This window comes from Nyctibius grandis, chromosome 8 (assembly GCF_013368605.1).
Source record: "Nyctibius grandis isolate bNycGra1 chromosome 8, bNycGra1.pri, whole genome shotgun sequence".
Classification (NCBI taxonomy): Eukaryota; Metazoa; Chordata; class Aves; order Nyctibiiformes; family Nyctibiidae; genus Nyctibius; species Nyctibius grandis.
In genome coordinates, this window is record NC_090665.1 from 29,646,564 (window position 1) to 29,659,255 (window position 12,692).

The 12,692-nt window shown below is 36.3% G+C and overlaps 1 protein-coding gene across 1 annotated transcript in view; it reads left to right on the forward strand.

The window, feature by feature from the left end:
* Nucleotides 1-12,692, forward strand: part of DPYD (dihydropyrimidine dehydrogenase) — a 375,099-nt gene that overhangs the window by 154,101 nt on the left and 208,306 nt on the right.

Here is a 12,692-nt window from a genome sequence, read left to right on the forward strand (position 1 = left end):
GGTTGTCAGTGAACTGTACGTTAACTACAGAGATAATAATGATTTTATATGCTAATAATTTTTAAATGAATAACTTGTGTAGTTTTTCAGACACACAGGGAAAACAATTTACATTCCTAAAGCTTACTTTGGTATTAACCCCTTTACTTGGGGAGAGTGGATATCCTTGTATAAAATGTTCATTTGTTTTACATTAGCACTAATGCAAGCATGTAGGACCCACTGGTGTGAAAGGATTAAAAGCAGCAGCATTAGACAAGCATGAACATTTCAGAGACAAATCCTTGTTAGAGGGACCTAATGGGACCGTGTAAGTTGATTTTTCTATTTATTGATCAGATGCTTATTGTTTCTGTTACCATTTGAAACTCCACTGGGAGAAAGTCTTCCTGCTGTAGTACTGCAAATACAAAAATATGCACTAAGACAACAGTAAGGACTCATGCTCACTCCTTGGTATGTTTGTGTGGCTGGACTAACATCAGTATGGGTTGGATGCTGTGTCGGGAGAAGCATACGCTCTTTTGGGAGTATGTACACCTTTGGCTGCCGGCAATTTTAGGCATCTAGTTTTAACTTTCTGAAACAGTCATCTCTCTGGACATGCCCATCTCTTCATGGACTGAAAAGGGACATAGTTTCCTACCTCTTTGACGCTTTAAGTATCAAAGTATGACAAAAATTATTTGCTTAACTTAAGAAGTATAAATTTCCCATTTTGAATTTTTTACTTGGCCACCAAAAGAATGAGCTTGTATGCATGCCTGTGCAGATTTCTGCACCTGCAAGCTGAGTACCTGACCCATGATCTTCTGTGACAATGTTTCATGTTCTTGACTGTTGGGCATTGAGGAAGCATTTGGAGATCTTCACCATCATTTCTCTGTCTGTTTTCTAGATGGTAGACTTACAGCATCTGAGGTTCAACTGCATTATATTTCTGACCCAAAGTGCCAGATTTAGTGCCCTGTCAGCAGTATGTGAAACACCCAAGGAAAACTCAGGCACTTGATGAACATGGTATAATTAAAGACACTCTGTCTTTGATATAAAATTTCATATGAAATACAACATATGCTGATGTTGGGAAAGGAATTCAGACTTAATTAATGGATTTAAAAAAACTTAGACAATTTCTGACTTCTTTCTGTCGCTGAGCCTTACTCAGAACGGGGTCTGGTCAAAGTATGACCTTGCTTAGTTATTTCCAGTATGTGAAGGCATGCAGGGGTAGCTATATAGTTGGTGTAATGTTTCTCAGCTGATCTACTTGTGTAGGAGAATATCAGTTTAACAGGGTATTTCCATAAAACTCCTTGCTACAGCTGCTTTTAAAAGGAAAGACAGATAAATATGTGCTTAATTATAAGGACATCAATGTGAAGTGGGTAAATAACCTGAGTGAGAAAGTTCATTGACCCTCCAGCATGTTACAAGAATGTCATATTTGTTGCAGCGTACTCTGTACTGACACACAGCATGTGACAATCTGAGCAGATAAAGCCTCTGATGATGCGTACTTATTATTCACCTGTAATTATAAAAGTCTGTGTGCTATTTTTCTTAATTGATAGTGAACACTGGAGCATAATTATGTTGAAGGTGCCTCTTCAGAACGTTGCTTTAAAGAAATGAGTAAGAAAGTCTTCTCAAATGTTTTGATAGATGATTCATGGCACTGGAGCTGCTGTCAAGGAGCCAATATAGCCAAGCCTATAAATATGCAGTTATGAGAACTCTGGAAACGTGCATTCTGGTAGTGTGACAGATTCAAAAAGCACTTTTTCTACCAGAGTAGGTTTCTAAAGTTGCTTTCTTCCTGTGCTGCATTCAGATACCGTTGTCTAATTAGACTAATTGGCTGGCAAATTTGCCTTCTTTTAAATAAAATTATTTTGGAGGTGAGAGAAAAAATACCATCAGAAACCTGAATTACTCTTTCTTTCCATAATAATTGTTTCTTTCTAACAGAGCGGAACTAGGCTTTATTATTTCTAGGGAATTTCTGTTTAATGTACAGTATATGACGCATTTCCAGAAGGAATGAATATTTGCAGCCTATTTATAAACCTTTAAACAAAGTAATCATAATGGAATGACTGACCTCCACCTTATCTGCACTGGCAGTAATGGATACAGCTCTAACAAATAACTGTTACCTGACGGTATTTTAACAAAGCGAGCTTGCTTTAAGTCAGTACATGTGCATTCTCCTGTGTTTTGTATTGTCTTCTGAAGATTCAAAATACACTGAGGGTAATGAGAATGAATGATAGCTTAAATGTGTTTTTTCCTTGAACTGCTGGTTGTATTAACAGCTCCTGTGCAGACCTACAAATCTATAACATCCGTTTCAGATGAATTTAGAAATGAGGGGCTGCATTCTTTTATTCTTGGTCCAGAGATTAAAATTGATCACGGGAGACACAAGGGAGCAGATTGTAATATCACAGCTCAGTGTGGTTAACTGGGATAGTGCAGGGCTTCTGTTCTACTTAACTGTGCGCATACAGGTTACAAATATTATTGATTGCAAGGGTCAGTGAAGACTGGAGGGAGGTTATGTCGCTTGATGCTATTTGGTAATTTTTAAGGGACAAGAGCTATGAACCCTTATAGCAGCTGGGACAGGTACAGTTTAAATCTGACAAATGGAGATTTATGTTTGTGTGAGCTGGCAAAGCCCTTCAGGTAGAAATAATAAATGGAAATTTGATAGGTTGTTTTATCATAGGTCAAATAATGTGCTGTAGAAGAAGGGAAAAAAGATTTAATTATTATCTTTTCATCAGAATGCACTGATGATAGGTTTTCAGTTGTAGATCTGTGCTGCAGAAAAATGAATAATGTTTAGAAGTCTTTTTTTTGAGGCATCATTTTGAAATATATGTAGAGATGGTTTACGTGAAGTGATTAAAAAATGCAGCGTAGGCAGAACGATATGGGAGTAATTACCAAATAAGCTTTATAGCATCTTTTTATTCTTCCATGTGGACAAAACCAGTGTATTAATATTCTAAGATTTAAGATAAGACAATATAATATGTTAACAAAGAACTGGGAAACAATATTTGTTTCCTATATTGAAATTTCAGAAAGAGTGGTAATTATTCGGTAGCATTTGGAAGACATTGCTGGTTTACACTGAAGACTTTTACATTTGAAAAAATAAAAAAAGGTTTGGGTGAATCCTTGTTATGTTTTAAAAATAGGAATAACCAGAAAGTCCTATATTTTAAAAGTATTGTTTAGCGTGTGGGATTTTCTTCCGAATGAGTAAGATTTTACAAGTATTTAATATAGATACAGTTATATAGGGTGCAAAGCTGTAACTGATCCAGCCTGTTGTTTCATAGTCACCATATTCAAATAGAATGGGAGCTGTGGAAGTAGCGTGCAACAGAGTAACAGTAGTGGGTTTAAGAGAAATGGCTGTAATTACTTCTGTGATTCTTAACTGTTCTACTTCATCAAATTTAGGAAACAATATTATAAAAATCAGTGTTTATATTTGTAACACTTTGATACAACCTATCAGCTATTATATTACTATTATATCAAAAGTACAGGACGATTTCAGGTAGTACAAGTTGATGTTGTCTCAGTACACCTCATTGTAACTTCCTTGCTGTACAGTGCCTGAGATCTGACCAAAGGTATTATTCCATAATATTAATGACTTAATTATTCCTCATATACTTCCACAGGATTAAGTTGCTGCCTTTGATAGATTTTTTTTTTCAGCTGTTCCTTTGCAACAGTGTAGAAGCCTAGTATTTATTTTCCTTTGTGATGCCAACTCAGCATTTGTAGTTATTTCTTTGTGAATGTTTTCAATCATATTTGTTCTTATTTTATCCATTTCCTGCATATTTACCATATGTAGCTTCTATGGATCCAGCTTTTCTAGATTTTTTTCCAATTTTTTTGAAAGAAAAAAATTAATATGAAGAGACCTTTTCTATGCTAACATTTGATTTTTCCCTTTGTAAATTTTCATTTGCTTTAATTATTCCAATGTGCCAGCATGACTGCCTATAAACTGGACATATTAGGTAAGTTATAATGAATCTGTTTGGGAAAAGATATTCTTTCTATTGCAAACAGCTATTGTAATATTTTCTGCTTTCTTTTCAGGAGTCTGTTGCTCACAGTCTCTTCTTCCACTTTATTTTGCTTTCGTTTCTACATATTCGGATTTTCTATACTATATAAAAATCATTTTACTGTGACATGTGGTTTCTGAGATGATAGATTTTTTTGTATCCTTCAAGTTACTGATAGGCAGTCCCCAAGGAGGTGATCTTGCTTTTGTGACCACTTCAGCACTGTTTACTGACCAAGAGTAAGCATTGGGGCCAGTTTCTTCTCCTCTATTGTGGTGCAGCATATCACACTGACAAATAGTACCTGGCTGGTGTCTGCAGGAAGCATAGCCCTCCTGTGTCTTTCCTGTGGCATGTTAGTGCTAGGAACATGCTTGTAGAAGGCAGAGGGAAAGGAACTGACAGCATTAGCATGTCAGATCTTAAACTTCAGCATCCCTGCTATGCCAGTTCAAGGATGCTCCTGAATAATGACAGCTTATGCCAGTGGTGAGAAGTGACCAAATTCCAGTCAGGACTAAAAATCCAATTCAGCTCTATTGTAAGCAGACTGGAGCAATCTCTTTTCCTGGGTGGAATGGTACATTCTTATGCTAGAGATGGATTTGACTGAGACTACTAAATGCATTTTTGCTAGTGACCTTTTCAGACTTGTCGCCAGTATAATAAATGTTACCGAGATGACATAAAAAAGGTTTGCAGCAATATTCCACTTTATTTTTTACAGCAGATGTTTCTTCAGTTATTCTGTATTACAATTTACAGAACTCTTACGTTCTACAAATCAAGATTCATAGCAAACTGTTACAGTGCTTTAAGTCGTGCAATAAACAATACCAGGCAGAACAGAACCAGAGGGAAGGTAAGCACACTTCTGCATTCATCCTTCACTATGATGAGGTTTACTTCATAGTAATCTTCACATTTCAGCAAGTCCTTTTACCAGGACTACCATCTAACTTCCTAGCATCCTCAAATTGACTATTACTTCAAATATGGGCAACATTAAATATCAGTTCCCAGCCTGAGAAGAAAGGGTAGAATTACCATCTGTTCCTTAATTTAGGAAGCTATATATCTTTGTCTGACCTAGTATCACTTCTTTTAGTGTGTCCTTTAAAGAATTATGTTTTAAAAACACTTAGTGATACTGTATGCTTCGGTTCTGAGGTATGCATTTTAAAAGAGTGCTTTTGGAGGGTAAGCACTGAAGTCAAACTGGGAGTTGAAAATCTTTATGGTGCTTAATTGAATACCCAGATATTGAGAATTGCAAAATCATCACATAATTTCTTCAGATCTTTGTTTAATCATCTTGAAACACTGATGATTTTCACTAAAATACATTACCTTAGTCATACTTGAGTGTTACCCCAATAATATTCGAATTGCAGGTCCCATATGTTGACCATAATAAAATTAAGAAGAGCAATTAAGGCTAGAGGTAGGCTGTGGAGGATAGGCTAAAGCCTTGAGAAAAGCTGGACTGATTACGATATAAGCAAATTAGGGGTGGACTCTATGTTTGATGGGGCTAATGAGTAATGATTCACCTTTGAACATTTTGCCTTGACATTAGGCGTCAATCTAATCTGATCATGGGATCACTAAATGTTGTGAGGACAAACCACAAGGCTGCAGTGTTTTATAATCCAAGCTCAAACATACAACACTGATTGCATGGTCGTAATCCTAATTTCCATCACTCGTGGATTTATTCTAAACTCTGCCTGTGATTGTCATCTGCAGTTTCTGCTGCCTAGCTCTTGTGAAATTTTGGCTACATCTAAACTGGGATTGGACAAATGACTTCAAAGAGAAATTGGATTATAAGAACAAATTTAGTTCTGGCCAATCTGACTGCTTCATTCCTGTTATTTCAATACCATTTGCAAGAGCTCAGATCTTTGTCTCTGTGTTTAATTTAGCAACAAAGTAAGGTATGAGACCTATAGACTGCATTACTTCCAGGTTCAGCTGCTTATTCAGATGTTTGTAAAAGACATGATGGTATGGACATAGCTGTTCAACTTAGAATGCACTGCAGCAATTGTGTATGGCTTTTGTTGATAGATGTGAAGGGTATTCTTTCACATATGCTGTATACAGTGTTCATTCTAACTTGAGGGTAACAAAAGGCGAACACAAATGTCTTATAGTTCTTTTACTTTTCTCCCTTTACTTTTTTTTTTTCCATGAACAAGACCTTTAGCCATCATTAGAGAATTACTCCTACAAACCTTTCAAGTGTACCTATTCCAAAGTAAAGAAATCATTAATAAAAAACAGTAAAAAGGAGCAATTATATTACAAAATAAATCTACCAGGCTTACAAAGAAAACAAATTTGAAAGAGCCACCTGCTGTGGAGATGAGGCAGTAATCTCAACAGCAGGAAATAAACGGAGAGAGGAAGAAAATACAAAAGCATAGACATTAAAAAAGTAATTAAAACACTTATCTCCATCGACATACATAGCAAACAAAAAAATCAACCACCTAGAAAACATATTCTATTGAACCTCACAACAGGAAGTAACAAAGCAGCCACCATAAAAAAAATCTCCAGCAAAACGAAAGAGATCCTTTAAAAATACAAGCCTTGAAAGTATTCACTAATGTGTTAATCACTAATGGACTGACCTAGAGAGAAGCTGGGCACCTGCAGATCATTTGCAACTTTACTGGGCTTTCAGAATCAAACCTTTAAAAATTTAGAGAGTAACTCTAGATACCAATGGCTTTCTGTTCTGTTTTTGATGAATATCATAGCACGAATTGGTGCATTTAATATAATCAGCTATGTGGCACAGCTTATGTACCATATTTGGATAATGCATTTCAGTATAGTTCATATCTAAATTGTTGTGTAATATTGATCCATGGACAGCAATGTTATCAATATTGATATGAATGAATGTGACTTCTTATAAACAAATAAGTAGAGCATGTGCCACTGCATACAAATAGGTTCTATCATGTCTAGGGAAAACTGTAAATTTGACAGTTATGAGAATTTACTGTTTCAATGTTATCTTTCAAGAAAATACTTTAATGTACTTAAAACTCATGGTCCAGTTTATACAATTCATGGATTGTGTGACACAAAATAAAACTGCTTTAAATACATAGATTTTGATCTCTATTTCCCCAGACCACAAACTAGACTTGCTGAAGAAGAACAGAGCATTCAGAAATATTAAAGGATGCTTATATGCTTGGAATTTACAGTATGTTCTTCCTTCTCTGCCATGCATCTTTGTAGTCACACTCTGACCATATGGTACCTGTAGCTGCAAGTCTCTGGGCAAGTGTGAAATGCTATCGGGAGTGTTACATCTGAAATGTTTTTATATGGTAACACAAAGAGCAAGTTGGAACACTTGGTGCATAAAAGGGCAGGAAGATGGGACAAAATGGGTGCTTTTCTGTTAATTCAAAAGGACCCTTTCAGAAGGGTAGATTTAGAAATTTACCTTCAGAGAGCAATTATTTTAGCTCTGTATCTACTTTAGTACATCTTTTTAAGAAAATAAAAAACTCCGTATAAACAAATATTGTTAACAAAAATAACTTATCAGACCATATCAGTTCCTCTTTAAAATTTGTATCAGTCTTTCTGCATCAGCCTTCCATGGCTCCTTCACCCAGGGCACATGAGTGGGCACAACTTGTTATTCCTCAAGCTGGCCAAAGGTGAGGTGTTGCTGGGGCAGAACCTGTGCTGCCTCATTACTGGGCTGTGCTCAAGTTTCTTATGCTGATTAGCAGGCTGGGTCTCAGCTTGTCTGGGCTTAGCCTTTCAGGTATTATTTCAGGAGACTTGCATTGCTACTAGACCAGATACACAGCTGATCATGTATTTCTTCTGCCTACATCCAGTTTCTTATGAGCTTCAAGCATTTTTCTCCTCATTCTCAGTAGATTTTAACAGTTTAAGGTTTTCCACCTGGTCCTACGATCTCCTGGGTCCCTTTTCCTTGGCAGATCCCTGTTGTGAAGGCTGGGAAGGGCAGAACATTTCCCTGTAAATGTGACTTTTCAAAATCTTGTTTAACTCTGAAACATGAACAGGTTTTCATAGATATGATAAAAGGTGGAAAGACCTCCTTACCCTCTAAATTTCTACCGAATGTTTCATATTTGTATGACATGAGAACACTTTAAAAAAAAAAAAAAAATTAGTCCCATAAATTGGTGAATGGGTTTGATGTTGGTTTTGGTTTGCTAGTTTTAAAAGGTAGAAAAAGGGATGTGCATAGCCAGTGAATCCAGTTTTCCTTGTTTTGTTTTGAATTCGATTTGGATAAATTTATAAATGTATGTCATTTTGAAACAAAGTTGAAAGATTCATTATAAAAAATGTCAAAATACAGTGTCTTGGCTTTAAAAAAAAAAATAGTTCTTGCAAAGAGAGGGAATATTGCTTGAAAGATCCTACCTCTTCATTTGTTTACCTTGTCCAGCTTAAGTTTTTCCAAAATGTGGTATTATCACAATTAAAAATGAATCAAACCAAACTTTTAAGCATTTGATATGAGGAAAATCAGAAAAACCTCACAATGCTATAGTAAGTTTTGTCCCTGTAGGCTACTGTATATTTACACTTCAACTTCAGCTCCTTTTTTTTTTTGTCTGGAGATTTGTTTTCTGTCAGCCAAGGACGAGGGCTTATTATGTATGTCAGTTATTAAGACTGGCTGAGAAGTTCATTTGAAACTGCTCAAACATGTCAGATTTAAGTAATCCAAACAATGAGTTCAGGTTCAGAAGGCATTCCTGTTTCTGGGGAGAGGGGATTTGATCAAAATAGGAAAGAGAGACATGCTGTGCCTCTACTTCCACTTTATTTTTCCTTTCCAGACCAGGCTAATAGTTACAGTAATAGCAGCAGTATTTATTTCCTTTTCAGACTTAGCTGATTGATGTGTTGACATGCCGTGATTTATTTGGTGCAGCAACCAAGTGGACTAGGTCCATTGCTCTGCATGCCAATCCCTTACATTGTGTATGCATCACTCTTGTATATTGCCTTGTATATCTGACAAATTGACTCTAATCATTTAGCGATTCATATTTCATCTGGACTAGGGAATTGTGAGAGGATCTAAATTCTATCTCCTTATATGGAGACAATGGACCTAACACCGCCAGTTAAGAAAATTAACGTGCATCAGTATTGTGAGAACAGAGTACAAGATCTTGATAGGAAGCAGGTGTTTTTTATAATGCATTTATGCATGTATATATTTATATGTATATATAAAGGATATAAAAATGGGAGGTTACAGTCTGTGTTTTCCAAAGCCACTGTTATAGTGGCTAATGACTTTGGAAAGTATATGGTATGTCAGACATGAGAGAGACACTGATGCTGAGGTATAGCCCACTGGAGAAGGAGCTGTGGGGATCAAATGAAGGAAAGAAGGAAAGAGGGCTTCATACTAAGAGAGTGATGTTTACTGGGAGCTGGAGGTTCTGGAGATGAAAGGTGGGGCCTAGCAAACCAGAGGGTCAGGAATAGAGATGAATTGCTTTCTACACTCTACCTGACCCAGATTGGTACTGTCTAGATTAGCTTTTGCAAAACTGAACTAGATCTGTCATGCAAGCTATTATTTTCACGATGTTTCTGCCTTCTCTGTTCTTAATAAATGCCATCTTCCACAGCTCATGAGGCTTCATTGTGTGGTTTGGGTATCAGTTGCTTCAGAAGCTTGTTCCCTGGCATCAGCAAGGAAAATGACTGAGGATTCAGGAAGGCCAGGGCTTTAGCTGCAGAAGGCAGGGGGCGAGGCATAGCCCTCTGCTTGTGTACAGGTGTGCAGAGTCCATCCGAAAAGCACCAGTGGAATTGTCTTTCTAGGCTGCCTCCTCTTGGTTGCCCTTCAGAAGAGTTGTCCTTCAGTGCAGGTGAAGGAAATAATTGTTATCACTAGATTTTGATATAGGTTATTTGAAGACAGGAGACCTAGAATAGTGAAAGATTGTTTCAGGACAAGATATACCAAGGAATAAATTAAAAAGCCTTTTAGATGGCTTGCAGGTGGATTTGGAGAGCAGAGAACTGACTACCATTGGCTTCAGCCTGAAACCTAGGGGAAAGACCTCATGTTTTTCTAAGCATTTTTTCTTGGGTGGCTCCTGGCTATTTTGGACTAGTATGTGAATTCCCTTTTGCTAAAGGATCTTTGATTGATCTTCAAAGGGTATTTCTCTTGGTTCATTATTTTAACCTAAATTGTGTCTTTCACAGATGACTGTGTTTTTTTAAATTTTATTTCTTCTCTAAAACTGTTTGCTCAAAACTGTTTTTTTTCCTCTACAGCTGTTTTTTCTTCAAATGTTCTCTCTCCTGAGAGGCTGTTGGCTATTTATCAATATTTGATCTGTCTGTAAAGTGTACTTCCGTGGGGTGGCAGTTTATTATGAAATTGTGTCTCTCTAGATCTTACCGGTTCTTGATCTCTTTCTCAGTTTGTCTTCCTTTTTCTTAGCTAGCCTAGTGGCTTTAAGAAGTACTTAGTCTCTCTATTTTAACAAAATTAAATGCAATCGTTATAATGGCAAATACTAAACAGCAAAAGGAGATAAATCAGAATCCAGTACAACTTTCAGTACATGCTTAGCAAAGAGCTTGAAACTGTGCCAGGTGTTTATAGGTATAAGAGAAAAAAACCCTGCATTTCCTTCAAATGTAAATATCGCAAAATTAGTTTTCATGGAGTTTTCAGCAAAATGAAAATAGTAACATAAATAGCAGAAAATGCCATATATACTGACTACCTCTTAGGTTTGTTTTTTTGGTCGTATCAGCCAGGCTAAACATTATTGAATCCAGTGCATTCTTATTCCAACTCCTTTGATTTCAGTGACACTAAACTAGTGATGAACCTGAACCGTGAACATTGCAACTTTCCCTTAATTCTACTCTTTCTTCAGCCTATGGGAGCTAAATTACTGATGCTGTTAGAGATGAAATAATTTTCATTAGGAGATAATAAAAGCAGCAAAAAAAAGTGGAAAAAAATATTTGTGAGTGTTTCTCTTTGTTTTTGAATGAGGATAGACGTTGGGTAGAAAAGAAACTACCTTTAATGCAGGCTGCACATCTCACTAATGACAACAGTGTTTCTCCCAAGAGTAAACTGAGACCCCTGAGCTGGTTTACGGATACGTCAAAAAAGATAGTTCCATTACTCTGTCCTCTGCGTATAGGCAGTCACTGAGAGCTTTTTCTGAAGTACTCTTCTTGCCATAGATCATTTTCAATATATATGTAGAGCAAAACCTATGAAGTTTTAAAAAGAATTTCTTTAATGCATTTTGCATATTGTACTTTCAATAGTACTAAGTATTTCTGGCAGCTTCTTAAGATATCCATTATTCATTCTTCACTAGCTGATATTCCAGTCTACCCAGGAAGTACAGCATTCAAAGGTCTTGAAGTTCAGTACGTGCTAGTATTTTCAAACCTTATTTTTCTCAATATCCAACTATAGATCAGCGATGTTTTGAAAGACAGGTGTTCAGCAACTGAGTCGTGATTTTTTTATAAATAGAGATCAAGAAAGTGCTCAGTAACATGAGATTTTTGAAATGCAAGAATTTCAGGATTTTTTTTTTTACTTTCTGTCTTGTAAGCCTTTTGAATTCACTGAGAGCTTGTTTTCATTGTCTTCACTGAAACTGTTAAAACTAAAAATATACTTTCTTTTTCTCATATTATAGTAACTTCATTCAAGGATCTAGAGGTTTAAGGAACTTCCCTCATATCAGGTGACTCATGAAAAAATCCTAAACTTTCTTACAACTGAGTCCTGATCTTATGCTGTAATGAGACAGATTTTTGCTGCTTCAATAATATAAAAAGGCTCTAAACCTTCCATGCTTGGAATAGCACTCCTCAAAGTGCAATCCTGCTTTACTGTTGACACTAACATGGTGTTATTGGGGTTTTCCAGACCAGTATGTCTCAAAGAGGAGAAAGATTAGTCTGCTGCCATCCATGCCTGAGAATGGAGGGAACAGAGATTGCTTTGCGTGCTCCAATTCTGCCTGCTTGCTCTGAGGACTCCTTGGTTCTAGTGTGTTTTCTTAGAAAAATTGTTGATATTTACTCCATTTCAGTATGTAATTATTAATTAGCATACTTTGATAATATTATGGGTTTTTAGATGTAAATATGAAAGTTGAGGCCCTGTTGAAAATACTTTGATAGATCATTGTATTTGCATGAAAAAAATGTTTTAACTTCTATGTCAGCTAGGCTGGTTTTTTGTGCCGTCGAAATGTTCACACAGCAACGAGAAGATATTTGATAATTGGAAGATGCTTTTTGCTGCTTTCTTTTAATTGAAAGGTATTTGTTGCTATTATTGGTTGTGAAGTATATCCCTGTTTGTATCCTACGGCTTCTGCATAAATGAGTGCTATTAATAACTATAAATAAATGTCAGCCAATAAGGACTTCAGGGTTTTGAGAAAACAATCAAGGACGGCAAAAATGATGGCATACAAATACTCGCAGGTAAGACAGATCTACAGCATTGCCATTTGTCCTTGTCTCCTCATTGGTTCAGCTATT